The sequence below is a fragment of the Amphimedon queenslandica genome, unplaced genomic scaffold (assembly GCF_000090795.2).
Source record: "Amphimedon queenslandica unplaced genomic scaffold, v1.1 AMPQUscaffold_13418, whole genome shotgun sequence".
NCBI classification, from domain to species: Eukaryota; Metazoa; Porifera; class Demospongiae; order Haplosclerida; family Niphatidae; genus Amphimedon; species Amphimedon queenslandica.
The window spans coordinates 215,742-227,638 of NW_003546346.1; the positions used below are offsets into that span (position 1 = coordinate 215,742).

The 11,897-nt window shown below is 36.5% G+C and overlaps 1 long non-coding RNA gene across 1 annotated transcript; it reads left to right on the forward strand.

The window, feature by feature from the left end:
* Positions 1-6,739: 6,739 nt before the first annotated feature.
* LOC109581805 (uncharacterized) lies at positions 6,740-7,273 on the forward strand. The gene is made up of 3 exons (XR_002184783.1): positions 6,740-6,835; positions 6,976-7,063; positions 7,134-7,273. It is a non-coding gene; the product is annotated as an uncharacterized LOC109581805 (long non-coding RNA).
* The last annotated feature ends 4,624 nt before the right edge of the window (positions 7,274-11,897 follow it).

Sequence of the window (11,897 nt, forward strand, 5' to 3'; positions counted from 1 at the left end):
CACTTTACTCATTAAATCAAGTTGCACCATGTCTAAGTGTGTGTGTTGACGTTGACCCATTAATAGCTCTGCAGGAGTCTCTCCTGTTGTGGTGTGTGGGGTACTGGTTCTATAATGGAATAGGAAACGTGTTTCCAGAGAGCCAGTGGAGCTTTCTTTCATACCTTTTTAAACGTTTGAACGGCTCGTACTACTAGGCCATTAGATGCAGAATGATAAGGAGTTCTCCTAATGTGATCATTGCCATTACGACTCGTTAATGTGGAGAACTCTTCACCTGTGAACACACTCCCATTATCTGATACAACAGTAGATGGTATCCATGTGTGTAGCAAAGATGTGTCTGAGCTTCTGTACCCTAGTGAATGTGTTTATCAGGATTGGAGTTGATTACACTAGCATGATTATAATTATGATTATGTTATACCTTGGTGTTTGGCCAAAAAACATAAGATTTCTCAACTTCAAAGCCATTGAAAGTTGCAGTTGAATTTACTGCAGTGAGTAATTAACACAATCCTGTGATATGTGATCATAATTGTGTGTTACCATTTGTCATACGTATGAATTTACAATCGTTTACGATTATAATCGTAATTGAATCCAACCCCGATATTTGCTGACTAAACGATTTCTATTTCTAGCCATTTGAGTGTGCATCTATCACTGGGAGATACCACTTTCCCAGGCAGGGTCCTGCATAATCTAGGTGAAGGTGTTTCCAGGGTTCTTTAGGAAAATCCCAGGATTGACGTGGTGTGGGAGTGAGTCAATTATTGGCAGTGCTGACATTTCTTAATCATCTCTTCTTTGTCACCATCCTTTCCTGGTCACCACATCAGACTTCAAGCCTTCGATTTCATCTGTAAGTGACCTTCATGGAGCATCTTTAGTGCATGTGATCTGCCAGCTGTGGAAACAATGACTCTTCTTCTCCGTAAGATACAGCCTCCAGTGACACTAAGTTCATTCTGTCTTTGTTTAAAAGGGGGCTAGCGCAGTCTCATTAAAATCACTCCAATCTCTACCAACCAAGTTTTTAAGTCTTGATTAGTCCGATTGGCAATCTGTTTAGCATGAAGTGGAGTGTTATGTAGGCATTTAGTCAAAAAGATTGTTTCTCCAGGAATTGGAATATCTGATGGATAGTCTGGTAATGGTAAACGATTCAGAGCATTAGCTACTAATTAAGTTACCTTGACTCAGCCTGAATTATATTGTGTAGTCGTATGCTCCTAGTAACAGTGACCATCTCTGGAGTCTAGCAGATGCCATCTGAGGGACTCTCTTCTCCCCCATGATGTGCTGGAGAAGTTTGTGGTCAGAGATCAGTGTGAATTTCTTCCCATACAAGGAACTGTGAAATTTTATTGTTCCAAACACGAAAGCTAATGCTTCCTTGTCTGTCTGCTTCATAGTATCGATCCTCTACCTTTTCACATACATGCTGAACAAGACTGTGCCATTTTTGTGGAGTAACTTGTGCAATACCATCTTTAACAAAAGGCTCCAGTGCTTTAACTTTCAAGTGGAAATTGTGTATTATGTTTTTTAGCATATCCTTTAACTTGAGCCCATGGCCCCATGCCTTTTTTAATAGGATTATAAGTTCACAGTGTTCTACTGGAAGCCTCATAATTTGTTACCATCTCATCTATAGCATACTGCAAATCTTTATTCTTACGTTGCTTTAATAGTGTAAAGGGCCTTTTTGTTAGATTTACTTGGATATGGTTTACTCACCATGAGATCATATCACCTTTATGCGTGATGAAGTTGGTAGTTGTTCATATCAATCTCTCATTCCCATAGATATTAGAGTTAAAAGGAAAGGGATAGGAAACCACCGTTCCGGCAGGAAATGCTCTTCGCCTGTACCGCATTAACTCGAATCACTTTTAACGAATAATCAGTGTAAAGAAAATTTGAAAAGAAGTTATTGACAGGTTGACAGGTCCATGACAGGCCTTCTCTGAATATTAGAAGACAAACTATCCCTCATACAATGTAGTATTTCCAGCAGTGTTGTTCTACAAGTAGCCCTTTCCTGCTTTTCAGAAAAATGACTACCAAAAAGATTGTTAAAGTCATTGGAAACAGCCTTACATCAAGAAAATGAATAAATAGTTTTAACTTATTGCTGTGTTGTAATGTAGATGTGAAAATACCTCTGTTACCTCCATAGTGGCAATATATATTTGTGTAAAAAAATTCCCAGGCCAAATTATTTGCTGCTTTTTAGTTAAGGGTACAAAACAAAAATAATTTTGGAGTCAACATATGCCTCTGGTCTTTCAGTGATAAGCTATATCACTTATAAAAGGGTCTAGTTACATGTACCTTGTTTCTCAAGTTATTCTAATGAATATAAACTTAAGTTAAAGAGTGCAGTTGAAATCTCAGAGAAAAAGGTACAAAACAAAATTGACAGTAACAACATCTGCACTTAGCACTTGTGAACGTCATTTTCGATGGGCCAATTTGCAGTATGGTTCATACAAAGGTATCAAGGGAAAGATAAGGTCTTGAACTCTGCAAATGAGCTATAATAAAGAAAGTTTTAAAATCAAGTGTGCTTTTACTGATGACAATCTGCTACAATGCACCTCCATTTTGTGGTCAAAATATTTTGCGCCATTGACGTACCAGATTGGTTGCTAGGATATGCATCATATGCCTGTAATAATTTTCGTGGTTTCCTATCCCTTTCCTTTTAACTCTAATTTCTATGCCTTTCCATATGGCTTAGTGACTCTACCCACTTGTACCACCAGTTAGTGTGTCTGGTTGCACCTGTAATATAATGATTAATTTTAATTTAAAAATATTAAATATTATTGTTATTGTATTGACATGTTGAATAACATACCCAATCTTTGTCCTTCCCATCATGAGCATTCATTCATGTTTCATCAATGTAGATGACTGGCCTGTTCTCTTCACTACAGTTGTTATACATCCTAATTAAATATTCTTCTTGTTGTTTGATTATGTGAGGCTGCTCCTAGTACATCGCTTTATGAACAACTTTCCCAAACCTATTGTTCTGCTCAATAATAAGTAGTGGAGAGATGGGTTCTGTTGCAGTTTAGGTCCTACCAAATTAATTAATTGAAATAAATCGTTTGAGTTGTTCATAGCTTGATCCTCTACCTCTCATCATTCACTTTACTTGTGACCATGTTCCTTCTACTAATTGAGTATGATCTCCGGATGAAGGATCAATAGAATTAAGTGAATGGTTAACTGTTAGGTAAATAAATATACTACTTGAAAGAGAAGATTATGCAAGCCATTGATCACTAATAGTTGTAGAGCCTGGCCTTACGTACTTATATATTATTGGTAGTAAGGTTCATGCAGATCTATCTGCTACTTCTACCATGAAGCAATTATTAGTTCCATGTTTGATACCACCAAATACCCAATGTCCATTGACATATATCTCCCTCTGTTATATTTTCTCTTACCAAATTTAGATTTGTCTATTTCAATTATTGAACCTGATCCACCAATGACTGTTGGATGACTCAGGAAGTAATCTGCACATATATCTCTATGGAAGTTAAACCAGTCAACTATAGTGTGCTCTGAATGTTCAGTTTTGTGCATGTTGCTTGAATTGTGCCCTTATGTGACCACCAATACATCAAATATACAATTTCATTTAATTTTATATGGCTTCTAGAGAAGAACGAGTCATTTCTTATAGATACAACTGCTTGACATCCTTTTAAAGGACACTTCCATACTTTTGACTCCTTTTTTGTCACTATTCTGCAGGATGCTTTACATTTCTTGCACTACATAGTGTTGGCTAAAAGATGCTTGTTCCTAAGCCTAATGTAATTATATCTTCATCATAGCTAGGTTACAGAGGAATAAAGACTCTTATAATTGATTATTAATATTTGTCTTATTACAATTTAAAAATATAGCAACAATATTATATCACATTAGCAATGATCGAAAAAAATTATTATTATTGCGGAAGTGATGTCAGTTAATTAATTTGGTAGGGCCTAAACTGCAAAATAGCCAAGGATAATCTTGATTCTTTATAAATGCCATCAGCCTTTAGCTTAGGAAGGAAACTGTTGAAGGTAATAATATACTGCCTCCTTGACTATATAGCAGCTCAATCACAGCTGTCAACATTTAAAACAACCTGGTCATCTTCACTGTTCATGTATCTTGGAAGGTCAGGTGCTTTTATTTCAGCTCCCTCAGGCAACTCCTTTTCGTCCATCACAATTTTCATTACTGAATTTTTAAAATCCAGTGATTTTAACTGTTTTCTAAAAAATAGTCCCTTCTCCAGTTTTGGACTTTGCTTCTTCTCTTTAAAGTGGCTAGGTAATGATTTTATAAATAATTAGTTATATTTTCTAATAAAGTTTTGTGAAATTTTTTTCCAGAGCAATTCTTTTACCTTTGGAATGATCCAGGAAAGTTGACTTTAAAAACTTGACAAACAGACTAGCAAACAGCTGCAATGAACAAAAATAACAAAAACAAAAAACTGACTTTAAGAATGAACTTGACATTTTTTGTAGAAGATTGAACAAGCTTAATAAATTCCCTTGAAAGGTGATGATCAGCAGCTATGAGAATTCAGATAAAGAAGGAACCAGGGGCGGATCTAGGGGTGGGCCAGGGTGGGCCAGGCCCACCCAAAAATTTTGTGCAGTAATTTAAAATCTACTTTTTCATGTGGATGACTATGTTAACTGTGAGGCATGACTATGTAAACAATTTGTAAACCACAAAGGAGCTCATTTTAACAGCTTTAATCTTCAAAATTTTGACTTTGAATGCGGGCCTTGTTGACCACACCCACTAATTACCACACCCAAATCATCAAGGCCCACCCAAAAATCCAATCCTAGATCCGCCCCTGGAAGGAACAGAATATTGAAGAGCAAATCAACTATGCTGTTTTTGGAGTAACACCATGCAACTGCACATTATTAACCTAAATATCATTATCACTGTCATATTATAAACGTAATATGATGTATGTTGCTAGCATCATACATGTTTTAAATTTCATGCAGCGGCTTTCACTTTTGGTCCAAGCTCAGGTGGGACAATATGTACCATATAGCCAGAAATTACATCAAAATTGCCTAAATATAATATAGGTAGTCTCTTGATTTGGTGATTAACTATCTTATCTTTTCTTGCACTGTCAGCTTTTCTTGAAGCTGCTCCTTGCCCACATCTTGACTGAATACTTCAAAAGTGGACCATTTCAGCATTTTTTTTAGTATCACTTGCTCATGATGGAATCTGCTCATTGCAATTACAGTACAAGATGATTTATTCGCAGGAGTAATATTTGGCAGATTTGCCTGTGGAATGAAATTGGTGGGTTTTATATTGGTGATTTTGTGCCACGTTCTATTGAGCATGCTCAGATTGAAACAAAATGGCAGATTTTATATTGGCAATTTCTTCGTATAACCGCCAATCGCCAATAAATCATCTTGTACGGTATTATAATATTGGCAGTTTTATTTTGAACTGTTAATTCTCTCAGCTGTACTGTATGTGAATATAATTATTATGAGGGGAATGTTATTGTTATTTGCAGTATGCTATACAGAAATAACTTTACAGGCCCATTTTTGTCATTGGATTATCTATCCAATGGCTGCACATGTGGCAATGTCTGTACAAATCATTGTACTGTAGGCTGATGTTTGACAATAGTCATAACTCGTAAATTGAGTTAGTGAAAGGCCTATTACAATTCAGTAGAGAGCTTACCTTGCATTTTTTCAGGATGATTTAAGTATCCTGTATTGCTTTTTGCTTCAACAAATGCAAATACTGTATAGGGGTTATATTTTGCTGAAAATAAATTCTACTAATTTTGTGTTTTTATTAAATTTATGAAAATAAATTCTACAAAAAAAGATGTGGCACACTAGGAAAAATAAGCTGCAGAAGGTAAGATACCAGCAAAAGAAAACTTATTGATGGTAGTCTGATCAAGAAATCTCCTTCTGGTGTTGATGGTTTGTAACTGCTCCTTACAATGGACGCAAGATGAGCTTCACTTGCTTATTGGCTCTACTTTCATATTTGTTGCACTAGTGTTTAGCCAACCAAATCTCTAAATGCTTATTTTTTGTGGTTTCTTCAGCTTTGACTGATGTTGCCAAGGGCAAATCTAGGATTGAGTTTTTGGGGGGCCTTAATGATGTGGGTGGGGTGTGGTCTACCATCAATCAGGCTTGCAGGATTTCAATTGGGACTGCAAAATTTTGAAGATTAGGCTTCTTAAATGAGCTTCTTTGTGGTTTAGAGATTGTTTACACAGGCAAGTACTGCAGCTGTTTCACAATTTACATAGATAAAACTCATTTTATACTTCACGAAAAAAATTTTGGGGGCCTGGCTCTCTAGCCATAGGCGGTTCCAGGATTGTGGAAGCAGGTGGGCAAGGAAGAGAATAAAATGGCGCGCGAAGCGCGCCGCAATTTTGACCACGCCCACTTTTTCTCGCTGCGCGGAACTACATTTTCCCGTAATATTAGGGGCCTTGCAATATTTAATTTTTCAACCATTGTCATCCTCTGTGCATGTGCCGTGAGTGTGACTTCGTGATTGACTATGAGACTTTAGTCTCGCTAGCCAGACCATTCCCCAGCCTACAGCCATTTCCGTCCACCCCAATGACTGTAGGCTGGGGAATGGTCTGGCTAGCGAGACTAATCAGACTCAGCATCACTAGAAGTAAAAGTATCACAAGGAAGATCATAATCATTAGTCTCTAACTCTGTGAAATCAACTGACACTAGATCTGGCTCATCTATAGAAATTTCAGGTAGTAAATTTTGTGTGCAGCTGCCATTAACACAACTGATGATTTATGACAAGCAGTACTTGCTTATTTATAGATCTATACATGTTAGCTATTAATCTTACTTCTTTCATCATCATTGGTATTTCTTTTTTTTGGTTCAGGAGGCAAGAAAGAAAGGAGAGATGCTTGACGCTTGGTTGCCATTGCAAGAAATGATTACAAAATTAACATTCAAAATATTCATGAAAAGTTTATTTTAATAACAATAATAATTAATTTTAATGATTATGATGACTTCCTTTTCCTGTCAAAATTTCAGGGTGGGCATTGCCCCTTAATGCCCACCCCTGGAACCGCCTATGTCTCTAGCCCCCCCTAGATCTGCCCCTGAATACATCTAATTATTACAGTGAAACTTTGACTTCGTTAATGAACCAGGTGGTCAAACACAGGGAAAGAAAATCATCAATTTGAGCATTCTTCTAGTAATTTTTTAAATTATAAGCAACACAATGAAGAAACAAAAAAGCACCATTACATGTAATTTATCAGTATTTGAACTGCTCTTTGCACCTGCTACATAAGGATCGTTGTAACCAAATAACAATGCTCTTATTTCGTTAAGAGCCTGGTAAATAATGATCGTTGTAATGACCCAGTCGATCCAAATGTGGTAGTACCTGTGATTGTGGTACTAGTTCTCACGGCTATCACCCTTGTCGTCCTGATCATCTGTAGAATTAGATGTGAAAAAGGAGGAAGACTGAAGTTATGAATTACAGGCAATGAAAAAGGAGAAACCAATGAAAAACTGCTGTAGATGTGAAAAGAAAAACTGAGGAGCTTTTAACGGCTGGGTCTGGAATGCGTGAGAGATTCCTCACTCCTCACTAGTTGTACTATTATGATGGATTTAAAGCTACACGAGCACCCAAGAGGGGATCTAGGATTGAATTTTCTGGGAGGGGGGGCTTAATGATAGGAGTGGGGTAATTAGTAGGTGAGGTCAACCAGGCTTGCAGAATTTTACTTGGGAAGTCACAATTAGGCCTCTTTGATGAGCTTCTTTGTGGTTTAGAGTTTGTTTATACAGTCAAGTACTGCAGCTGTTTCAAGTTTACATACATGTAGATAGAACTAATTTTATACTTCACCAAAAACATTTTGGGGGCCTGCCCCCCAGGCCCCATTATTGCTATGACCAAGCCTGACTGCTCATCATTGCCAGCCTCATCATCATCTGACTGTGACTCAACAAAACCTAACCATAGCATCCAAGATAATATCTACAGAAGCGGAAAAGGTACTGGTACTTTCTAAGCAATAATGCTAGGTTCATGCGTTATTATAATAGGAAAGCAATATCTCTTCTTGTCAGGATAAGAAAGTAAAGATGTGGGTACATTATACTGCGGACAGTATTCTTTAACTTTGTAAGCATGTGCCTCAGCTTTTTCTATCATAAGTCTAGTGCCATGCAAAAATGATGGTTTAGTGCAGGAATTGGTTTTTCAAAACTAAATATGTAGCTATATTTTGTTCCTTCAACACATATGAATTGGCATCAGGCATCATGATTCTTATTAATCAGCTGTGTTAAAGTAGAAGCATTGCTCTTTTCATGGAGATCAGACATTTTGGACTGTCTGTCCCAAAGAGAAGCAGCGACTCTAGTTGATCTAGGAAGTTTGTAGCAAAGAATGTGCTTTGCCTTTAGCCTGCTACTTTCAGAAGTTGGCCTCATTTTAATAATACTCTTTGTGAAGGAGCTGGTGATCTAGGTGCACACAGATGTTTACTTGTTAAAGATCCTTAAATTTCACTAATTGAAATGGGAGATGCATTACACTTTTAAGTTCTCCATAGTTTTCACAAGTGACTGCTGTGATGTTTACTCCCTTCACTGTGCTATCAGCTACTAACACGCAGTATTGGCACAACAGTTGACTAGTCTCGCAAGCCAGACCCTTCCCGCCTACAGTCATTTGGGTGGACGGCTGGGAAGGGTCTGGTACATTGAGTCACCTAGTTTTGTTCTTGCGGCAGAAATCTGCCGTGACCAATCAGATTCGGTTATCCTTGACACGTGACCACAAGTCACATAAAAAATTGATTATCAAAATGGTGACTTTCCAAGAGCTGTGGAGAAAGTGCTGAAGAACAAGCTATAGAGTGGTAGTATCAAACGTCTCTTTGATTCTGAAGGACCATCTTAGTGAAGTATATCTAGGTAATATATTACAAGTTGGTCTGGTTGCCATAAAACATGCAGCTCGCTTAAATTTTATTGCTGTTTCATATCAATAGTATTTTTGTTGTTAAACTGCACTTCTCCCTTCCTCCTTCTCTTTTTACTGTTTTTATTGTATTGTATGATTATTATGAAACATTTTAAATAAATAAAACTTAAAAATAAGAATTATATGGCAAATTTGTGATACATTGACTGTATTTACACACTTCTTGCTACAAATATCACATCACTTGAAGCACTATGAAGCAATGAACTATCATTGACCTTTGGAAATAATAGACTAGTGTAATATACCTGTATTGGGACTTACATTGTTGATGCACTCCAGCATATAGACTTTACTGCTTTATAGCTGACCTTTGACTGTGTAAGTTTGGCAAAGGAATATTAATGTTCCAATTCTTTCTTTCTTCCCCTTCCAGCCTCCAGAATGCAATTTCTAAGTCAATTGGGTTTGTTTAAGTTGGATAAATGTTGTTGCTGCATTATACACATGGAAACACGTGTGTTGAGCGCAGTCTTTTACATGTGACATTTTCATGACATCACTAACCACGTGGTTGCTGTCAGAACAAAACTACATCATACAATGTACCAGACCCTTCCCTGCCGTCCACCCAAATGACTGTAGGCTGGGGAATGGTCTGGCTAGCAAGACTAACAGTTGACAGTATTATAATTAGTTATACTAAAAGTTAAAAAAGAAGGAAGAAGAGAGGGAGAATGTCCAGGACAATCAATACATGAGGGAGAGAGCACTAGAGAGAACTGAACAATAGAATAGATAACCAAGAACAAAAGAACTCTCTAACGTTCTAAATATAGTAACAGAACACATGTTCACCACTCATACTCATAACTAATCATAACTAACATAATCACTAATAACCAATGATAACAATAGTAATAATAGTAATAATATCTCTCAATTCTCAGTATTAATAACAATAATAACGATAATAATAATAATAACAACTACAACAATAACAACTACAACAATAACAACAATAATAACACTAACAATAATAATTATAACAATAATAATTCATGTATACAGTCACTACAACTGCAATGTAAAGTAGGTTTAATTTCTTGTGTTGGAATAATTATGGTTTGTCAGACCACTCTTGGTCAGCAGTTGCATTTGCCATTACTTTAAAATAATGCATAAGAGGGTAGGACCCTATTGTAAAGCTTTGGTTGATGCGAGGCCCGGTTAAGATTAATGGTCCAGGGACACGAGGGCACAGTCTGCCTTAATTTTTTATGGCTAAATACAGGGAATTTTTTATAGCTTGGAAACGTGGTAATAATTCAATTAAAGTCAGGATTGGCTCAAACTTTATACAAAAATAAGGACATTAAAAGAAAGGGTGCTTTTAGAGCCAATTTTCAAATAAAATCACGGTCTATGTATATGTAGTATGGGTATATTTGGAAATTTGGAGTTTTTTTAAAAAACAGCCATAACTCAAAAAATTGAAGTCGTAATTAGCTCAAACTTTCTACATAGCATAATGATATCAATATGTATCTGAAAATGTAATAAAATTTGGGCATGATTTCGGAGCTATTTTTTGGAAAAAAGCTTTTTTAAAAATTGGAATTGGCTTAAACTTTTACATGACATTCTCCTGCCACTGTCATTGTGCTAATAATGTAGTTTATCAGTTATTAATTGTTATTCCTTAAAAATCTGTGAAGAAGAAACATTATCTTGCCATTAAGTAAAATGAGGCGATAGAAGGCTGCTAGATTTGTACAAGCAACTGGCAGTGAGGCTGATGCAGCAGCAAAAATTTCATTGCCAAGAGAATGCAATGTTTAAACGACTGGGCACTGAAAAAAGCCTTCAATAATTGGATTGATTTGAGAAATACCAACGCTAAGGATGGAAATGAAGTACTAAAGGATCTGATCCTGAAATTATTTTTAAATTACTAACATTGCGCTGTGTCAAAGATGATTGATAGTCAACATGGTTTATTTTGGAGAGAAAATTATTTAAGCCCCATGTAGCTACCAGCTTGACGATGATGATAAGTTTCATGCAGACAAGAAAAGTGACAATGATAATACACCACCATGTCTCAAAGAATGCAAGTACCCTGTTTTCTCAGCAGCTACGAAACTGTTTATACAGCTCTTTAAAAAGCTTGTTATAAAATTTATTCTTTATCATTATGATCATTCATTTAACCGTTTACCAACCTTAGACTGCAGCCTCAAGCTAAAGTAAAGGATTAAAGGGGATGCCGCTCCTGCTCATGAGAAGGGAGTGGCTTTAACTAACTATTAATAACATAGACATTAGAGTAAATGAAAGGGATCGCAAATGGGCATCTTATTATATATCGCTAGGAGACGAATGCGGGTTGACATTTGCATCTAGCAACGTGGGCTGTCTTGGAGCAAAAACTGTCCTTTTGACACCTGTCATTCCAGCAGTGGTATCAGTATACGCCATTTTTTATATCAAAGGAAGCAGAGGAGACATGAATCTATCCCCAGACAATTTTATATGTAGCTGGCATCATCATTTGCACTGATTATTTGCTCTGACATGTGAATGGTTTTAACAACATTTTGTTTTGTACCCTTATCTCAAGAGTGATAGACAGATGATAGTAAATGATTTAATCATTGTTTAGAGTACCAAAATGTGGAGGTCGCCCACTATAGTTTGTTTGGAAAAATGATTATGTCTTTCTGTAATGATCAATTTACTGATAAGTTTAACATAAAAACCAAAGGGTCTGTGACATTAGCTATCACACCATTGTAATAAGTTACAACACACTGGAGGTCGCCGACACCGTTTCTATTCAA